The sequence below is a fragment of the Pleurodeles waltl genome, chromosome 6, assembly GCF_031143425.1.
Source record: "Pleurodeles waltl isolate 20211129_DDA chromosome 6, aPleWal1.hap1.20221129, whole genome shotgun sequence".
NCBI lineage: Eukaryota > Metazoa > Chordata > Amphibia > Caudata > Salamandridae > Pleurodeles > Pleurodeles waltl.
The window spans coordinates 670,020,670-670,043,014 of NC_090445.1; the positions used below are offsets into that span (position 1 = coordinate 670,020,670).

A 22,345-nucleotide genomic window follows, 5' to 3' on the forward strand; every position below is an offset into this window, starting at 1 on the left:
TTTTGTGATTTGGCACACAAGGGGTTGGTTATATAGAAGGTAGATTCAGTATATCATCAAAGAAGAAATAACAAACAAAATTCTGAATTAGAAATGGCTTCTACCTACTCATAACACAGAAACCTATCTTTAAAAATTCCTTAGACAATTCCCCCAAAAAACACACAGTTAAAGTGAAGTCTTGTTTACAAAATAACATTGAAAGAATAAATAAAATTGCCTACAGTTAGCTAACTTAATCATGACTTTCACTCCCGGCATGTAAACCATAATTAGTCCCCCATACTGTAAGGTTTCATAATCAGAAATCTGTGTCAAAGGTATATGATAAGGCTAAATTAATACCTTTACAATTGCCAATGCTGTGCAATGGATGATGCCGTTCACATGTACCCAATATATAGTGACTTGATGAGTTGCTTGTCTTCCAACATATGTGTTTTACACATAATCATAATTGTGATGAGATGTAAGGACACTATTTTCCAAAAGCAGAATATGTGTCAATCCTGTTTAAGATGTTTAACTCTGAATTAGCAATATATTACAAAAAGAACAAGCATTTACATTGTAATGGATCTGACGTTTGCTCGAGTTAGAGCTATTACTGTTGTAAATTTCAACTGGACTTTTCTTGCCACATAAATTGAAAATGAAAAGTAAAACAGCATTAGGGGTGTCTGGCTCTTCAATATGGTGTCATAGGCAATGCACAGTTCAGCTGACTATATTTACAGATCTTTTGCTGCCCATCTCTCAGTGTAAAGCGGGACAAAACACTGATTCACTGGTGATTTAATCATCACTGTTTGCCAATCAACAGGAGTGCCACCACTGCCAGTTCCCAGACAGCATTTGACAAGATAAAGACGTGAATCAAAATGGATTCCTAGAAAAACAAGTCAGCGTCACAGCCGCCATGAGCGTGAGCGCGAGAGTTATTGGCTCCCAGTGTGAATGTCTACAAAGGATCGCTGCTGGCTGGGATGAAAGGCAAACCGAAACAGGAGGAACTGTGAGGTAGTGTGATGGCCAACAAAAATGTTTACTTAGTGAAATCGCCTTTGGTAGGGAACTCAGAACACAAAGGACAAAATGCACCAATAAAAATGAAGCATTTAAAATAGGCACAACAAAGAACGAATAGCAAGAGTGGGCATGGTTAAAAGCCCACAGAGAGATTACAACACGCCAGAGCACTTGCACGCTCTACCCTAAAAGCAGTGTTAGTGCTTTTTCACATGCTTATTGTGAAACTAGGGTCAGGTGGTGCCCCTGAAAAGCCAGAGAGCTGACTTTACCATCAAGTCAGGTTCAGTGGGTAATGTGACCCGAGCAGAGGTATGTGAGATATCCAGCTCAAAGGCTGAGCTTCAGGGGGGCGGAGTCTAGCTGCCGTCTGAAATGGCCGCCTCAATGTAGAGCTCCGAGACTCGAGGGGATAAGGATTACCCAAACAGCTGTCAAAAAGCCTCCTTGGAGTCAGAATGAATGGAAATATACATGTGATAACAGCGACATAACTCTGAAGTTATTTCCGAAGTAAGAGATGCGGAGTTCTTGATTGAAGCCCTGAAGCATGGCTATAAATCACCTGAACATGGCCCCTCAGCTGAGCAAAGAACAACATTTTCTGTCAGGACACAGAGTCAGCTGCTGAAGAGATAAGGGCCTTTCTTTGTGTTTAAACTGGGAGGCTGCACCAGGGGAATTAAATTACTGTTGACCTTTGGTTGAACTCTCCACACAGCATAGGTAAGCCTCTGAAAACTATCAACTCTGAGGTATTTTCTCTTCACTTAACTGTTCAGACTCCATTACCTGAATGTGTGAGCACAGGATTTTCTTGTCAGCAGAGTGTGTGGAGCAAATGCAGTTCGGAAAGTGAGTGTTGTACACCATTTCTGCAGCTAAGAGAGTCTGTGAAAGTTACTCATTCTGTCAGGAAATACAGCCAGTTTCTTAACAGACAAGTGGAATTCCCTTCCTTGAAAGTTGAAAGGCTGCTGTAGGGGAAACATATGGACTTTCACTTCTGAGGTATTTCTCTTCATTTGACAGTTTAGAGTCTGCTGCGCAATTAAGTAAATGCTGGAATTCCTATCAGCGGAGGGTGTAAAGCGAATTTGGATAGGCAGGCAAAAGATGTGAGCTATTTCAGATGCACTGGTTCTCAGGGACACCCGTCTGAAAGTATTCAGTCATTATTTTTTAAAATTCTAGAAGTCTGTGGCAAAGACTAATTCTGTCAGGAAAGACAGCCAGCTGCTGATGAGATAATTGAAAAGGCTGTTGTAAGAGAAGCCGCTGATTACTCTCAAATCTAAGGTATCTCTTCACTTAATTGTTCAGGATCCATTACGTGATTATGTAAGCGCAGGAATTTCTTGTCTACAGGTGTGTGCCGTAAATACAGTATGGCAAGTGAGTGTTGTACACCGTTCCTACTGCTGAGAGAGTTTGTGAAAATTACCCATTCTATCAGGAAACACAGACAGTTTCTGAAGAGATATGTGAAATTCCTTTCGTTGAATGTCGAAAGGTTAATGTATGAGAAGAATATAAACTTTCACTTCGTAGATATTTCTCCAAATTTGACAATTCAGACTCTACTATGAAATTAAATACACGCCGGAATTCCTATCAGCAGAGGGGGTAAAGTCAATTTGGGTAGGCAGGCGAAAACTGTACAACATTTCTGATGCACTGTTTTTCAGCGACACCCGCTTGAAAACATATAGCCATAATCCCAGATGTCTGTCACCATTTACAGTGTTAATATCTACCTACTTTGTGAGTCAATTGGATATCATATTTGATTACTAAGCTGTACTTATTTGTCTTCTCTAACATTAAAATATAACAGTATGGCCAGTGGCAAATCTAATAGAAAGCCTTTGTTTACACAAATAGTAGGGAACACTGTACCTCCAGGTACATCTACTGTTGTCCCACAAGACATTGCTTCTATGGACCTTATTTTAAAAGAGATATCTGCCGTGGGGCAAAGATTGGGATCTATGGATGTAAAAATTCCAGATCTCGCCACAGAAATGAAGACAATACGGATGGATCTAAACTCTTTTCATACCAAAGTGGAAATTGTAGATCAAAGAACCTCTTTCTTGGAAGAGAAATTAGATAATGCAGAGTATTGGGGTCCAGATACCTGGCACCTAAAACAAAAAGTTATAGATTTGGAAGACAGGGCCAGAAGAAATAACATTCGTTTTTATGGAATTCCAGAAAAAATGAAAGTCAATAATGATGTGAAGAACTTGCTACTAACGTTAATACCGCGGCTACTGAACATATCTTTTGAGCATCCCTTTGAGTTGCAGAGAGCTCACAGAATTCGATCAAGAACTTCAACCTCAACTCTTGAATCTAGACCTAGATCGATTTTAGTATGCCTCTTACATCATGAACAGGTCCGCCAAATATTAACAGCTGCTCGTAAACATGGTCCGCAAGACTTGGAAGGCCATAAAGTATTTATTGCTGCAGACTTCTCCACTGAAACCAATGCCAAACGAAAAGCGTTCCTGCAACTTAGGCCAAGACTTCGCAAATGGGATATCAAATATGGTCTTTTAGAACCTGCCACAATGTGGATCACAATGGATGGGAACTCAAGGGATTACACAGAGCCTGAGGATCTCGTACGCTTCCTGGACAGTTTGGATGACCAACATATGGGCTCAACACCACTGAACAAAACATCTATGAATAGTCCGCTTCAATTACAGAATGATCCACAAAGCAATCGCACCGGTAGATCACATGTCCGTACCTTTAAGAAACAGTTTGACAGAGATAAAGCAGTCCACTACGTAAAGGCACTCACACTGGAAAATCCCAGAAACAAATCGAGATCACATCTAAAGTCACCCACGCCTTTTAATAAAGTAACTGATGCTCAACCTTCCACTATCACTTCTTCCAGCTAGATGAGTATATTTATACATGCTATGTATTAATATAATGTTATTACTGTTTTAATGCAGTTATTCATTCGGATATGATTCATTTCTTATCCTCATATATTGTTGTTCAATAACCATGTACATTTCCCACTGTATTTGTATTTGCAGATTTTCTCTTGGATAGATTTTATAACTCCATGGAGTGGGTTTTCTTATAATCTATTTACCATGAGTGGTTTTCCTTTCCTCCCCTGCAGACTCTGGGTTTCGAATTGAGGTTTAGACCCACCGATGAAAGATACATATTCTTTGATCTGCAGTGTTATTTTACATTCTGGCACTTAGAACGGTGTACCTACACTATTTAGAGTTTAGTGTTAACAATATTTTATGATTATAGTTCCACATATTGGTTTCTGGTTTACTATACTCCAGATATTTTTGTTTATTTTTTTTGTTTTTTTTTCCTCCAGTAAGTTCTCATTATCACATTACCATATAAGTTATCTACTTCTTTTCCCTTTTTTAGCATTTTGACTCAGTTTCAGACAGTACAAATATACTCTAACATTTTCAGTCAGCATCATGACAACAAGTCCTATGCAAATTGTCTCTCTCAATGTCAATGGCTTTACTAATTACATTAAAAGGAAGAAAATTCTTTCCTATTTAGCCTCCAAACATACTGACATTGCTCTCATCCAGGAGGCTCATCTATCTGATATAGAATCAGAAAAATTAAAACGAGATTGGGTAGGCCAGATTCTTTACAGCTGCAAATCCCCTTCTCACATATCAGGAGATGCTACATCCCACACTACTACTAGGAAAAGTGGTGTAGCCATTCTAATACGGAAAACACTGCAATGCCAAATACTACAGTCATGGTCAGATGAGGATGGTAGATTTGTTTTAGCCAAGCTTAAAGTTGGTAATAATATATTAGGAGTGGGTTCCATTTATGCCCCTGTTGGGACTAAAGCCCCCTTTTTCCTTCATCTAAATAGAATTCTAACAGAAATGGGAAATTCCAGAATAGTTTTGGGAGGCGATTGGAATCTTGTGCCAGATGTGATCTTAGACAGAACAGGTCCCCTGGACACTAGCAGCACGATTAAAACAACGAGAAGCTATGACAGCTATTCCAGCTATATATAACTCTGAGGGTAAACTAATAACTGAGACTCAAGCAATAGCTAATACATTTGCAGTTTATTATACCAAGTTATATAGTTCAGACGTTGATGATGACCTCCTCAAAGAACAGGAATTCTTTGATAAAATAACACTCCCCTGTCTCAATGAACAGGACCGGCTCATACTGAGGGGTGAAATAACAAAGGATGAAATTGCGCAAGCAGACTCCAGTCTCCCATACAATAAAGCAGCGGGAGAAGATGTTTTTCCTGGGGAATTTTACCGTTGGGTAAAACCAGAATCAATAGATGCCCTTTATGAGGTTTATAAAGAAGCAGAGGAAACTGGTAGTCTCTCCTCACTTTCAAAGCTATCATAACTGTCCTTCCCAAAACTGAGAAAGATCCATTATACTGCAGTAACTATCGTCCGATTTCTCTTCTGAATACAGATTCAAAGCTAATAGCCACCATTCTTGCCAAAAGACTCAAACAAGTTATCTCTAAACTCATACATAATTCTCAAGTTGGATTCATGCCAGGCAGAAACTCTCGTAGCCATCTCCGCACTTTGGCTCACATACTTTGGTTTTCCAAAGATGCTGGAGAAGACAGAGTAGCATTATCCTTAGATGCCGAGAAGGCCTTTGACCGCATTGAATGGAGCTATATGTTCCGTACATTGCATAGGTTGGGATTAGGTAATGATTTTATCTCTAAGGTTAAATGGTTATACAAGACACCATCTGCACAAGTGAATTGTAGGTGTTTCCTTTCAAAAACCTTTTTAGTGCAAAGAGGTACCCGCCAGGGTTGCCCTTTATCGCCCCTCTTATTTCTTCTTGTACTTGAACCACTAGCTGCAGCAATAAGACAGTGTTCACAAATAGCAGGCGTTCCTACACCAGCAGGCCTCTCAAAACTACTTCTATATGCGGATGACATATTACTCACACTTACGGATCTACCTACTTCACTCTCGGCACTCATGTCTACTATTTCACGCTTCTCAAACATTTCTGGATACAACGTCAATTGGAATAAGAGTGAAGCTCTCCCATTGTCCCGGGGCACAACAAAAGCAGCTATCTTAGGCTACAATTTTCAATGGAAAGCGGATCGCCTGAAGTATCTAGGTATTTATATCAACACAGGCTTAGAACGTATGATTCAAGATAACTTAGATCCACTCATTGCTAAAACGAAGTCAGAATATGAAAAATGGTCCCATATTAACCTGTCCTTTTGGGGTAGAGTCCAGGCAGTGAAAATGATTATAGTGCCTCGTTTCACATATGTTTTAGGTATGTTACCTTTGACAGTTAAAATATCAATACTGCGAGACATTGACAAAGGTATTAAAACCTTTATTTGGGCATCTCTGAGACCTAGACTCAAAATCTCCAAACTGATTGCTCACAAGCGATCTGGTGGCCTTAGTTTACCATGCATTGAACATTACTACACAGCCCTCCATTTATCTCAATTGGTTTATCTTTGGCCAATACAGGATGACCCCCCACTATGGGTTCTTAATGAAAAGCAATCTTTACAGGCATCTTCAGGTTTGCAATTTTTTTATACTCATAAATCACCTGCTTTACAAACTTCGAACCCTATTATTCAGTCTATGCTTAAGATTTGGATACACTCCCACAAACTCTTTAAGAGTAAGCCGAGGCTACATAATAAGGCTCCCATATGGCATAACGCTGATATTAGAATAGGGAAACAGGCAATTTCCTGGGATACATGGGAGAGAGCAGGCATTCTAATACTGGATCATTTATTCACTTAAGAAGGCTAGCTCAAAACCTAGAATTTCAACTCCCTAGCTCTCAAAAGGGGAAATACTTACAATTGAAACAAGCTCTACTTAGTAGACTAGGATCATTTCCGTGGATACCTGAGGATTCCCGAGTCGTACAATACTTAAAAACTTGGGGGAAATTGAAAGGAGCGTTCTCTGGATTTTATGATCTCATTGTGCATAAACTACACTCCTCACCATTACTAGCACAACTCCACGTCAAATGGCAAGGATTACTTAATGTAGCATGTTCCAATGAGGACTGGACGGATGTTGTTATGAACATGGATAAAGGAATCAGAGAGGCAAGAATGAAATTTACTCTTTTCAAAATTCTTCATAATTGGTACTGGTCACCACAAAAACTCAATGCAGCAGGTTTACCACACCATTCTACCTGTTGGAGGTGTCCTCATGAGGACTGTGATATCCTACACATTTTGTTTCGATGTCCAGTTTTGACGGAATACTGGTCTTCTATAACTTCCTCTCTACACAGAGCTATACATGTGCCCATTCCTTTAACAGAAAAATTAGTTATATTACATGATGTTACTGATCTCCCAAATCTAACAAACCATACAAGACGATTGTTTGCTACTGCACTCACTGTAGCAAAAATGTGTATATTACGATATTGGAGAACACCACAACGTCCTACACATGATGAATAGCTTATTGAAATGTATAACATGGCATCATATGAAAAGCTGATTTACAGATTGCAAGACAATGTTGGGATTTTCATCCAAATTTGGAAACCCTTTCTAGCTAATACATATTCTATTAATATTCACACTTAAATGTTTTCTCCTTCTTTGTCTCCTATCTTTATTAAGACATTTTTATTATTGTTTTGAGTCATGCTGTTATTATTAAGGCAATTGACACTTCACCCATTAACACTGTTATTTTAAGTAGGACTTACTGCTCACCAATTCAACACTGTTGAATTGGCAGGAATATCTCCATTTGAAATGTTATATATGTGGATTTGTATGATATTACTATCTCAACTATCTTCTAACAACCTATAATATATGGTTTAATACATATTGCATAATTCTTTCTTTCCAGATTTTCTTTTATAGGTCTACTTCTAAGAGTTAATGCACAGTTGGATGCCTTATAAATAATCTCATATATTGCATTTATTGATATAAGTATAATGGGGGTCATTCTGACCCTGGCGGTCATGGACCGCCAGGGCCAAGACCGCGGATGCACCCCCAACAGGCTGGCGGTGCATCCAGGCCAATTCCGACCGCGGCGGTAAAGCTGCGGTCAGAAAAGGGAAACCGGCGGTTTCCCGCCGGTTTTCCCCTGGCCTGAGGAATCCTCCATGGCGGCGCTGCAGGCAGCGCTGCCATGGGGATTCCGACCCCCTTACCGCCAGCCTGGTTCTGGCGGTTGTGACCGCCAGAACCTGGCTGGCGGTAACGGGGGTCGTGGGGCCCCTGGGGGCCCCTGCAGTGCCCATGCCAATGGCATGGGCACTGCAGGGGCCCCCTAACAGGGCCCCACCAAGATTTTCAGTGTCTGCCAACTGCACCCGTCGCACCCCTTCCACTCTGCCGGCTCCATTCGGAGCTGGCATCCTCATGAAAGGGGGTCCCTCCGCCGCCCGCCAAAGTCAGAATGACCCCCAATGTTTTTTATGTGTTTAGAAATCTGAGAAGTTAATATTTTATAATATTTTTCATATATGGCAATAATTTGATTTATTGTTTCTCTATTTAACACAGTTTGTATATTGACATGTACTTCTCAATAAACATATACAAAAAAAAAAAAGGCTGAGCTGTAGCTAAGCCCACTTAACTTTTCATCCAAGGTTGATACCATGAGAACCATTTGTTTGGACATTAACACCTAAGTTACAGCACTACAGTGCTGCAAGGCTATGGCAGTAAGCCCAAGGTACACTGATTACAAAAGTTTTCTCCAAAGACATTTACTGCACAAGCTCATCTGACTGCACAGGGGAGACTCCAGAATGCTGTGACAAAATCTGCACCACCACCTGCAGCACCCCACCTCCTGAACAATTGCATCACTTTGCAGGGAAGCACAGAGTGAACAATTACAAGGTAAGATAGATCAGTGGAAAGTGTATGTTGTAGAGGACTGTGCACTGCAAGCCAGCAGGTTGAATCAGTACAGTGCTTACAATGTGCCATTCTCCTTATGTAGGTTGGAAATGGCCATCTTTTGCTTGTCATCACCCCAGAGTTTTGCCTTCTGTCGATGAACCTGTTTTTGCTGGCCATGGGACTCCATGGCCCTTAACCTTTCTAGCAGTAGTAAAGTGCTGTCCTTTCAGGCATTGCTAAATTGGCATATAATTAATTGGCACATTTCATTTACCTATAAGCCCCTGGTATGTGGTACTTTCTGTACCTGTGGTTATTAAGTTAAATGCCAATAGTGGGTCTGAAGCACTGATTGTGCCACCACCTTAAGTAACCCTTTAAACATATCTGGTCTGCCACTACAGCCTGGGTGTGCAGCTTTAAACTGTCATTTTTGACCTGGCAAACAAACCTTCAGCCAGACATAAAACCTTTACTTTTAGCAGTTATAAATCACCCCTAATTTAGCCCCATGATGCATGGTATTTAAAAGTATGACATGTATATTTGTTGCTTTAGATATCCTGGCAGTAAAAAACCTCCAATATCATATTTCACTGTGGCAAGGCTTGGTCTTCCATAGTTTAATGCTGGTTTACACTATTTCATGTAATAAGTGCTAATTTAAGTTTGGGACTAGATAGAAAAATGAGTTAAGGACTTGTCATCATCAAATTTTATGCACAAATAATGCCATAAAATTACAGTACATTTAAATATTTTATGAGGATCGAGGCAAAATATATGATAATGCACTAAAATCAAAAGTATTTAAAAACATAGGGCCTTATTACGAGGCTGGAGGTCCAACCACCCCATTATGAGGTTGGCGGGCAGACCTACCAACCTACTGCCATCCCCGCCAGGATCCAAGATCCCGACAGGCTGATGCCAGTCCTGGTCGTAATCAGCCAGGGCAGCGCTGAACTCAGCGACACCCTGCTAATTATTCTCTGCCAGCCTTTTCATGTCGGTCCAGCTTCTATGAAAAGGCTGGCAGAGAACAGGTGCAGGGGGCCACAGGGAGGCCCCTGCACTGCCCATGCTTAATGCTTAATGCATGGGCAGTGCAGGGGTCACCCTGCCCAGCAAACTTGAAATGCCCACTGTCTGCTGTGTAGTGTGCATTTCAAGGGTGTTAGTGCACCCTGCATGCAGCAGCATTGCCGCCGGCTCAATTATGAGGCGGGAACAATGCTACCACACCTTTCCCACTGGGCTGATGGGTGGAAACCTTGGGTGCCGCCAGTCAGCCCAGTGGGAAAGTTGTGATAGGGCCAGTGGGGAGACCAATACCTCAACGAGAGTCTCCTTACTACGGGTCTGGCGGTCAGGTTTTCTGACTGCCAAACTCGTAATCAGGCCCATAGTATCAAATCAAATACCATTAAAACATAAGGTAGATTCAGATTTGCTCTTTGGCTATTTTAAACCATAAAAGTAAATCAGGAAGCTAAAATACATTGTTAAAATTAATGCAATAAATTGGAGCAGATTAAAATGCATGCACTTAAACAACTACAGGAATTATCTGACAAGGACAATATAAAATTGTCTGAAAAGTAACATAAAGTGCATAATGTAAAGTGCAACAGTTTAGTTCAGAACACTCATAGGTCTGAACTTAACTTGAAAGTGTGTTGTTATAAATATCTGAGAATAAAATGTAACCTCATTTCGTAACCTAACCGCAGCCGATATATACTTATCAACCATTATACATGTCAATTCATTTTGTAAAAGTTCTAAATGCAACAGCATGGATCTACATTTTTGAATGTTAAGGATCTTCAATAACGGTAATAAGAACAATTTCTTTAGCACTGTGAATAGTTTGTAAAAGAACAATACTGTGAGGGAGCAGAATCACAAAGCCAAGGTATCAACTCTAACTCTCTGTGTGCTACTTTGGGATAGGAGGCTGAAAAATGGGCTATGTTCAAATGGAATCTCACCAAATAAATGAGATAGCAATGGGTAGGTACATAATAGAGGTAGGGCCTTGTAAGGTCTGTAGTTGAAAGCAGTTGATAAGTTGCAACTCTCTGCCTGATGAGCTCTGCCACCTCCCTATTTCTTTTTAACAAGATAAGATAGCAGATTTTAACAGACACTTTACTAGAAGAGTTGATGCTCTCTGGGTTCTTGAAAAATTCAGATTTTCCAGTTAAAGCAAATTGATGTTCAATATACGTCAACCAAGGAATGTTATCAACTTCTTCGTATCTCAAACAATCGGTTGAGCCGAGTTTCTGGTTTAGCCCTTACAGAAAGCCAAAGCATCAAAGGGCTCAATTTCACTCAATCCTGTAGATATGTTAACCCTCTCTCTGAGTGGCATAAATTTGATGGTGTGCCCAGGGTGATGAATAACAATTTCCACAGAACAATCTGGAGTTATTAACATGGTGTGATTTTGTTTTAGAGGGTTGTCGTCCACATATCACAGTATGTGATTTAGTGGAACTAATTGACAAATCGAGATCATGCATAAAATAAGCAAAGCTGTCTGGTTGCTTCTATAAGCCTATCGCAGTTCTTGCCCTTGCGACAGTCATCTCTATTCACCAAAACTGGGAGGTGTCCAGTCCCCACCTTTGGAGTGTCGGTAATAACATTCAGAAAAGAAGATTCCAGCTCATTCAGATATGGACAGAAAAAAAGGGAGCAAGGACGCATCCTTGCCTAACACCATGCTCTATTTGAAAAGGGGGTTTGCATTCTCCATTTGGCCCATATCTCATCCATCCAGGCAGATCAGAATGTAACTGTGTTAGAAAGTGCATCAATGAGAGGTAATATCCATAAAAGTAAAATGCAAACAACCATTTTTGACCTCTGTGTACTTATAAAGATGAAAGTTCAAACACTGTTTAGTGGTCTCCAGACCTTAACTAATACCATATTGTAAGGACACATTTCAGTGGTGGCATTGTTAGATTTTGTATTACTGTTTTAGAAATTACACCTTTAAAAGGTTGCCTTTACCTGCCTAAAACTAAAAGGTTTTACTGCCAGTGTCCAGCTGCCTCTGCCCCCTAGTGGCACATGTGTGGTAGGATGTGCATTGCTTCTCCACAGTGGGCAAAGGGCTCTGGGTGTGAGGAGTTGGGTTCGCCCCTTGACAGGATGGCCTGGGAACTGTGCCTAGCCCCTTCCTGAGCTTCAAAAAATGTCTGCCATGTTACCAGCAGATAAAGCTCACACCTATGTCTGCCTTCCTTTTGTGTCTCTAGTCAGGATGGCTCCAAACCTATTGAGACAGGGAAGGACCAACCAGATCTGGTTTAGGGGATGGACAAAGGCTAGTCCTCCATCCACAGGCCAGCACTAGCATAAAAGTGGAACACAAATGCCACTCCTCAGAACACTTCTGGACCAATGAAAACTCAGAAGGAACACTGGTCCAGCTTGCCTTGAAACCAGGAATCAAGAAGTGACTCCAAGGTCAATTGGCTGATCTTCTGTTTTAATTACCAGAGCTTCCGGAGGCCTTTTATTACTTTTCAGCTCACCAGTCCCAATTGGACCGGACCTCTTCCCTCTGCTGGCCAACATGGGAATTTAACCACTTAAACAAGAGGGTCCCTGACCCACAATAGTGTCCCCATCAATATTCATGAAGAAATGGGCCACCGCAAATAAATTGAGCTTTAAGTTGATAGCATATTATGTTAGATTAAATCAAATATCTCTCGAGCCCATATATGAATCCAATCATTTTTTTACTATTCAATTTCAAAATATTGTTTCCTTAGTTACATTTCATAATATATATAATCAGAAAATGATACAATTTCATTTTATTATGATATAGCGTATTTAACTTCATTTCATCATATGTATTATAACAAAATACTACAACATGAATCTACAGCTCATCACCACAATGACCATAAATACATCACTTCATACACACTCACAACAGATTCACACTCAGACATCAATAAAGAACGTCATACTCCCCGAACTGGTTGTTTAAAAATCCAAATATGTACACCGACTAACAAGAAGACATAAAATATTATAATCATACAAAAACCATAAGGTGCTTTATATAGTAACCAATTTTAAGTCTACAAGACTGTTGGTTTCCTGTAGATAAATCTTAATCCTGTATCAAGAAAGGATTAACATGCCAAATACATCTTAATCTTAAATCATGATATATCACTTATTGATTTAATCTAACATAAAATGCTATCAATTTTAAGCTCAGTTTATTTGGGGTGGCCAATTTCTTCATGACGATGTGGGAATTTATCCTGACTCGAAGTATTGAACCCAAGTTCCTGGACCCTTGGCTGCGGTTAGCGTACTCATCCTTGCCTAACTACAATCTTCACCAGATTCGTGTCGAGCCTCAATGTTGATCACCTTTGCCGACTGTTTCACTGGGTTAGACTCTGAGAAGCACCCGATCGACAGCTGCATCGGACTTGACCTTTGTCAACAGCTTCAGCCACACTCATGCCATGCAGCCACTGATCGACTCTGAGACCTTGCACAGTGACTCCCTTCATCATGGAACCAGTCCTCTGATCCAGCTTGCCCTGCCAAAGAATCATCAACAACCACTTTTGCTATAGAAAAGTGTTTAAGTTAGAAGGTAAACTTTACAGCAGGACAAATCCAGACTCTGCATCCAACTGCTGAGCCGTCACAGTTAGCCCTATGCTTTTCCTTTGATCCATTCTAGTACAACAGATACCTGTAGTTGAGTCTTTGTGGTGCTTTAAATTTAGCCTTAAAAATTCATATCTCCAGGTATTGGATTTTTATCATTTTGATGTCATTTATTAAAATATTCTCTAAAATTGGTTTGGGATTTTTCTTGTGTTTCAATTTGTTACTGTTTAAGTACTGCATAACTACTTTATATTGCCCCTAGCTTAATCTTGACTGTTCTGTGAATAGCTACCACGGGATAGAGCACACGTTTATTTAGAGACTTTTGTCGTTCACCCTGACAGGGATTGTGATTATTATTATTATTATTATTATTATTAGACCTGGAACTCCCTCCCCACCAGCCTCAGGACCACCCAGGACCACTCCGCTTTCCGGAGACTCCTAAAGACTTGGCTGTTCGAGCAGCGATAACCCCCCCTTTCCCCCCTAGCGCCTTGAGACCCGCACGGGTGAGTAGCGCGCTTTATAAATGTTAATGATTTGAATTGATTTGATTTATTATTTGAAATGAAATGGGTTCTCCACCCCTTCAAATAACACTCAAATTTGTTACCACGTATCACTGTGTTGGCATCAAAATAGGGTCACTGTTACGTAAACCTCTTTGAAGTTATAGCACCCACCAGTAGAAATTCTATAATAAAAAAAAAGCAGCAGCAGTTGGGCCGTGAGTTTGCAGCTCAGGCGTTCATTACACATGGCACAGCAGGGGATAAGGTATTTTTCAGTCTGAAAAATATGGATACTCAGGGGATAACTAGCCCAATAAGTAATTCATATAATCAGTTTCCCCATTCAAATTGGGAAAAATATTTAAAATTTGGTGCTTTCTGCATGAAAATCTGCATGTTCTGTGGTTTACCAGGTATTTTTTTCCTGTTAAAGCAGGTTTAACCTGCTGAAATTTTACTTTAGAGGTCGTACGGCATTACACCTGGGTGCGGTAAACTTCAACAAATTTATAATTGGGATGTCGTTTTTTTTGCAGCTGCCGCAATTTACTGCGCTGCTCGTAACAAGGACATGAGGAGTCATTATCAAGCTTCACTGCTGGGTTAGCCAAAATGTAATCACAGAACAGAGGAAAGGTGAGAGCAACCACTTGTTCCAAGATCTCACTGTGCACCCTTGAAAAGCAAAAAAACATAAAGCTAACCAGCTACCTTATGTCCCCAAATACCAGAACAGCACAATTCCACCTCTTCTCCCACCATGTACCAACCCAACCTACAGGTTAATCAATAAAACTTTAGTATTAATTGTACGACACATTTCCTCCTTCCATGCAGAGATGTTTTAATGCATGGGCAAAGTGGGCAACTGCCCGGGGCCGCCACAGCTGGAGTGTAAACATCATTAATAAAAGTGTGCTACTAAAATGAAATGAAATAACGTGTTTAAAATGTGTAATGCTGAAAAGTGTGTTTTAGAAAAACATGTGCTTTAGAAAATGTGAGCTCTCTGGTGACAGCCATGAATCTAGTTCGACAATAATAATGAACAACTGTCTAAAGAAATGTATTTTTGTTGGTTTATTATTAAATGTATTAAATGATTAATAGTAAAAAGAAATATGAATTGTTTAACTCTGCATGTTCTAAAATTTGTTTTAAAAAGGCCTCATGTTAGAAATAAATGCAGCTGCAATGTTTAAACTGCTAACGTTGTGAAATTATTTTTTTTAAGGTCACTGCGGAAAGTTATGTTCTTACGTTGCAACATTTGTTTGGTTTCCTGAAGATAATATGTACTTGTGAAACAAAGGCTTATTGAATTTTTGAATAGGTCTTATATGTAATCAGCAACATTTGTACTTTACTGCGGAAAATGGTGACTGCATGGAGAAAGGATGAACTAATAGTGAATGCAAAAAATAAAAAGGCTACAGCACAGAACGTGGAATGAATTCAATTGGCTTTTGACCCAAACCACCCCATAGACTGACCAATAGAGTCTTAGCTAGTTACTCTCTAGGAGTTTAATATAACAGAATTAAGTGATGTAGAGTTTCAGAGTTCTGATGCTCCTGACAGAGAGGCTTCTTCTATTCCCGTGTGCCTTGCAGCTCTTAGCTGTTTTGCAGATGTGCTTTTATTTCTGCTAGTGAATAATGTGTTGTTTTAGCTTTTTGCCACTGACAGTTCACATACATTAAAGCCAAATATTACTGAACTTTTTTTGTATATTGTCACTGACCAATGAAGATGACCAGAAGGTGCTCCACCGGTGAAAACTTCACTGCCTGCTGATCCATTTAGGAGAGGTATTTTCTCCTTTTTAGAAATCCAATCGCTATTTTTGGTTAGTGCTATGGTCAGATGTTTTCCAAATTATTTTTGTCTTCTTTTCTTTTTGCATGAAGCCCAAACATGCTTATCTGATTAGAGTAATAGTTAGGGATGCCACATTGTAAATTTGAATGTTTTTAAATTGATTGTAAACAATTAATCTGCAATAAGTAAATGTATTCTGTATCAATCATTTATTTGCTATTGTTGTTATTCTGCATGGTGGTTCTCCAATGCCTAATGATAAATATTTTGTCTAGGCTGAGACTCTTTTAAAAGCTGACTGGCCAAACCCGTGTTATGCATGTATTTTTATCATTTGGTCTAGTGTTTGGTTTTCGTGATTTTAGGATTGTTAATTTAAAGGACAAGAAATGTTTGAACTTCACTAAACTTGTGTGGTGATTTGACACATAATTGTATTTTATTTAGCATCTTGTAGGCTTGAAATAGCAGGAAGGAAATAAGTAATAAAATCCAAATGTGTTCCCTACCGTGGCACCCAAATATGTCTTGTCCATAGGCCCCCCAATCCTTAAGTTGACACTGCTTCCATGCAAAGGTCCCCTATCTTGTTACCTTTCCAGAAGCATGCCACTGTGTGTCTAACTAAATTGAAAGAAAAAATAATCTGAGACAGGCAGTCCAGTACCATTAATGGCTGGCATTACCAGTTCTCCCTTTAAAATGTTGAAAAATTAAGAATTAGTTTTTTTAACAAACAATTGCCAAATCATGACATGCCCAGAACATGTGAGAGGGGGGTCCATGTCTCTATGGATAGTGATACATAGAAAGACGTTAATTTGTTATTTCAAAATAAAAGAAATAAAGCATGACAGTTAGATGGAGATAAAGTGCTGGTTTCAGATTGGGTACATCTGAAACACTGAACAGCCAGCTCCAAAGATCCAGTAGGCATGCCATGGCCATGTGTCAAGCCTTCAGGTGCCTATTACGAAATGGAAGTAGTCCATCTTTCTTCCAGCACATTAATTAACTTGGATAGCTAAGGCTGCATTACAGACAGAGCCCGGGGAGTGCAACGGGCATGTGAGCCCATTTTGTGCACCCCTGGGGTACTGTAATGTTACAAAAGAGGTTGTATATGTTTGTCCAGTACCTTCTGTAATAGAGATAGCCCCTGTGCTATCTTAACATATTGTTCCCTTGTGTGCAAGAGGGCATGACCCCAGGAAAATGAGGGAAAGAGTTTGTCTTTATGCCAGGACTGCATAAAGAGACAAAGAGGCCTTTAGGAGGTGCATTGACAAGAGGCCAACAAAATGTGGCACAATGTCAGTGCACATCCTGAAGACAGCCTGCTGGAGGGAGCGAGGTGGGTTTTATGGACTTCTCAAACATCCCCCTGTAGGTTGGTGCAGTCACTCACTGATCCCACCTACAGATGGATCTCTGTCTCCTCTTTGAAAATATAGTTACATCACAGAACATTTATCATGTTCATAGTCTGAATAGGTCCTTACAATGAGAGCTGCAGTTTGCTCCAAAGAACAAGGTATGTGCAACTGATGAACCTGCCATCTTGTCAACGGCTATTTCCCAGACTGTATTTACTCTGCCAGGCAAAGCCAGCTGGCATTTGGTTCATACCAGTGCTACATTGTCACTGGCTGGCGAAGCCAACTCTGAACACCCAGTATGGGGAGCTGGTTCTTTCTACAGTGAATAAAACTCAGAGCTTACACGACTGTCCACACCATCCCACTCTATAAGCAAGTCAGACCTGATTAGGGCAATCTTCTGTGGCATTGATTTTGTTAGAGGAAGTTTCCCTGACTTTTCTAATGCTAGTCTCCCCTAGATACCACATGGTTTCCCCTTCTGCAGAACAGTGGCCCTATTGTTAATCCAGGGTTGGCCTCTTAAATGTTGTATCCAGACTTCACAATTAAGAAAATACAGCATTCCCAACTGTGGGAAGATGCTGCCAGTATTCCCAGCTATAATATTAAGGTGACAAAAGCATCATTCTGGGTCAGACAGTGATACCAAAATTCGACATCCAGCTGAGGCTTTAATAATTCCAACCTTTCCCCATTCCCTGGTCATTTTTTGTACTGATGAGACCCTAGTATCCAGCATGAGGGTCAAAATGCTGTTGACATGTTAATCAGACAAGACCTCTTTGATTGTGTTTCGAACTATCAATCAATGTATTGACAAGCATACTTTATAACTTAATAAAAGGCTGTCTTTGTGAGATACACCAAAGATCATAGAACTATAAGCAATTTCCTTATTGCTTTCTGGTGTGGTGTCTCTTTTCTCACTTGGGGATCACTTTTTTCAACTATCACTCTTTGTTTATTTTACTAAAGTATGATTATAAAAATGATTCACCATCATTTGCTGATGCAGCTTCTAAAACATTAAAAACAAGTTTTTCACATATGCGTTGGTATTGGATTCAGTGGAGCTTTTTTTAAAGATTCTACACAGATGATTGTCGTCTTTATTTAAGAATGTTTTGTATGAGTTAACCAGTAGCAAGATTTTTCTGCTATAATATTTTAATTGATTGAAAATTAGTTTCACATGGATATGTGTTTTGTGATAATTATTCCCAGGTTCACATGGACATTAGGGGTTGCTCTTGTATTTGTTTAGTGTATTGACTGTTGCGGTCTCACCATAAGATTATGGCTTCTTAGTAGTGTCTCTGATGACTACAAGCCCCTGCCAGAAATCACTTGACTAGAATCGATGTCCAGCACACACCTGCACATCCGTAAGCCCAAGCAGATCATCTAGCTGCTCCAACTCCTTGCGTCTGGAGACAACTCACCTCTGTACCCTTGCGCTGCCTTCTTATCAAACAGGCTCCAAAAACAGAAATGACATGGGCTGAAATTCTGTCAGGCTTCTTCTGCTACTCTCCAGGGCAGAAACAGAGCCTGCTGAGAATGAGCTGGTTGTTACTCTGCTACGAGGATGGTTGGAACAGCAGCCATAAAAAAGGATATCAGCAAAATATTGAAGCAACCTCAGAAATGTATGCAAGCTGACACCTCCTCACAATTCATGGCAGGCTTAATAACAGTGGGACCCCTACTGGGCTTAACCCCAGCGGCACTTCCTTGGAAATAATGAGGCACTCAAAGATATGTAGCAGGAGCAATCTCCACAATGCCTTGATGTCTGGCTGTGGAGATAGCTTACAGCAGAAGTGTCTCTTTGGCAGCACCTCCTCTGAAAATGCCCCTGAGCAAGAAGACAGGAGTAGACACTCACACGGGGAAGTCTGCCATATAGCAGGAATCCTCTGAATGCAATCAACCAGATGGCTAGTTCATCAGTGGACGCACCAACACAGTCAATGCAGTCTCTATAGAATGTGAGCCGTAAGGAAAGACTGAAAGATCATCCATTGTCCGCCAAGTTATTAAAACCGTGATTTGATAAAACAGATACCAATAGTAGCCAGAAGGTTAATCAAGTACTCAAGTAGACAGAAGTTGACAGACCAACGTCTTCGATTCCAATTTCCATATCAGAAAAGAGACTTACACCCCTAAGTTGAGAGTGTACACTGATGAAGGGAGCTTATCTAGAATTGGTTCAGATCCCGCCTTTAAGGGACATGGCTAGCCTATGGAGCAATTGGCTTTTTATTCCCACAAAGCCAGCGGGGGCTGAGCAGAGTGCAAGTCACGAAGAGGCACAGCCACAGGAACAAGCTGAGTCTCTACTGCATCTAGTTTAGTAGAGAGCATTCTCACTGACATTAGGTATCTGAAACTGACACAAATGGAAGAGACCTTAGTTCTGCATCAGAAATTGATCAAGATAGATGAAACTGTGGCACAGTTAACTTTGACTTCGCAAGGCAGAACAGAGAATCTCAGACCTTGAAGACAAAGTTGCCTCTCAAAATAAACAAGTACTGACTACTCAGAAGGACATTCACTCATTGTTAAACAAGATTGAAGATTTAGAAAATCATGGCAGGTGATCCAATTTGCATTTTGAGGGAATTCAGAAGGCAATGAAAAACAGGGAGGTTCTACTAGCCTGGTTCATCTTGTTGAAAATTATAACAAATTCCATATTTTGCCAGGCTTCAGTAAGGATTTGTTGATTATGAGAGCTCATCGCGTTCCCACACAGCGTACCTCTAATATGTCATTTCCACATACTAGCTTGGTAAATGTTGTTGATTATTAGATCAAGGAACAGACTCTCTCCCTTGCAATTAAGTTAAAGTCATCTACTTTCTCTAAGAGTCATCAATTTCAAGTTTTCCCTGACATGTCAATCACAGCTGCTTGATGTTGAAGAGAATTTCAAGGCCTTCTGGGGGAGTTCAGGACTGGTGGTGCTCATGGCTCCCTGGTTCAACAATCAAAGTTTAAAGTCCTATTTAAGGAATTGCTCTATATATTTTCAACTATGGGAGATGCTCAGGCCTAGTTATCGAAGATTCAAAGTCATACAAAAGAGATTGCAGCAGAATGTTTTTGATATTTTTTTTATTTATATAATTTGGGGATTTCAAAGTGTGATGGGTAGTGGTTATTATGAAGGTGCATCTGTTTTTGCAGGTTTTGGGTGTGGAATGGGGGCTCCTGTAATTCCTGTTGGAGGGTGAAGAGCAACACAAAGCACAGTACCATGACACCAGGCAAGGTAGTAGATGGCCCTGGGGGTAGGACAGGCAATTCCCCCCTTTGAAGGCATGCACAGGGAGGTGGGTTTTTGGAGGGAGGTATTCAGGCTGCATGGGATAAAAAATAGAGACAAAAAGAGCAGTATTGCCTGTATTTCAAATATTGTTAGAAAACAAGGCTGGGTGACAGTAGTATTAACATATTCCCCCTAAGTCTTTGAATGGTTTGGTCAATTAAGGGGGTAGAGACAGGCTTTAGTGATACAAGAAAATACGATTTTCATTCTATAGCTTGTTGACTTATTATAATGGTTCAATTAATTAGGATAGGTACATGCAGTGCGAATGGTATAATAAATCAGCATAAGTCTGGCTCGATTGTGAATTGGTTATCATAATTTAAAACTGATGTAATCTTTTTTTACAGGAAATGCACTTAAAATTCAACAATCCCATGTTAGCGATCCCCAGAACAATTTCTGAAGATTTCTTTTCATTTTTTGGGGTAGCAATTCAGGGGTGGAGATTTGTCAATTTACGCAAGTTGGCATATTGTAGATGTCAAGGGGGAGGATAAAGGAAGACTGATGTGGGTTAAAGTCCTTGTGAAAAGGTCATACCTTCACAAGGTATTTTGTTAATTACTATGGTCCAATAGAGGACAACACAGAGGCTTTTAGTCAGCTTTATAAGGTCTCCATTGAGTCGGTAGGCCCTCTAATGTTTAGAGAGGATTCTAATTTGTACAAAATTTAAAACTGAATGCCTCCAAAAGCTCCAAATGATAGACTAAGCCTAAAACTGCAGATTTACTTTCAGGCTTTAAGCAGAATTTGGAAGTGGTGGACCCCTGGCATCTTGACTACCAGAGTTAGAGAGAATCATCTTTTGTCACAGAGGTTTCACACCGCAGCTCGTTTAGATTTCTTTTTGGTTTCACCAATGATAAATGGATGTCAGTGGCCATTTTGGCTAACACTTTCTCCAATCACTCTATAGTCTTGCTTGACATTTTATTAGATGCTGTCTCTAGCTTGAGGCATAGATGGAAATTTGATAGGCTATTGCTGGCAGATCAGGAGTGGAAAGAAGAAATCAAAGCTTGATTTAATGAGTTTTTTAAAAACAAAAAAACAGAATACGGCCCCAGTGTTCTCAGTTTTGGAGGTCTTTAAAGTTACCTTCAGGGGATGGGTTATCACTTATAAAGTTAAATTAAATCCAGAATGCTCCTTGGGATTTTGGGAACTGTTGGAGGTTCTGAAGAAGGCTGTAGTGGCAGTAGGGGAGTCCAGGGAGTAATCCAGATGAACAAGAAAATCAGGAGCTGTGCACGGCATCACCGAATTTGGTAACTAGCCAGTACTGCCGGTCAGGTTCACCCTGTGCAAATATTCATAATATATTAATCTGTGCCTTTGATTAGGTGAGACATCTCTGGTTTCCTGACAACAATACTGCCACATTTCATCCTTGATGTCCATACCCAGAACCACCACCTACTGCGTCCACGCTAGAGGGGTAACAACATCCTCTATATGCTCCAGCACTACAGTGTATAACTTAGTAATACATTTTTATTGAGAGGGATTAGATAATAAAGTAGACAACACTGGCCATTCCAATGGCTCCCACAGAATCATGGCAAAAAGTTGACAGGCTCCATGAGAGAGCTTACTATATGTGAGGACATCTACCAGAGTACTAGCAGAGTCTCCTGGGTAATCCTGA

The 22,345-nt window shown here is 40.2% G+C and overlaps 1 long non-coding RNA gene across 1 annotated transcript; it reads left to right on the forward strand.

The window, feature by feature from the left end:
* The first annotated feature begins 1,504 nt into the window (after nt 1-1,504).
* On the forward strand, nt 1,505-15,743 carry LOC138302017 (uncharacterized). Its single transcript, XR_011205221.1, has 3 exons — nt 1,505-1,755; nt 14,685-14,784; nt 15,383-15,743. It is a non-coding gene; the product is annotated as an uncharacterized lncRNA (long non-coding RNA).
* The last annotated feature ends 6,602 nt before the right edge of the window (nt 15,744-22,345 follow it).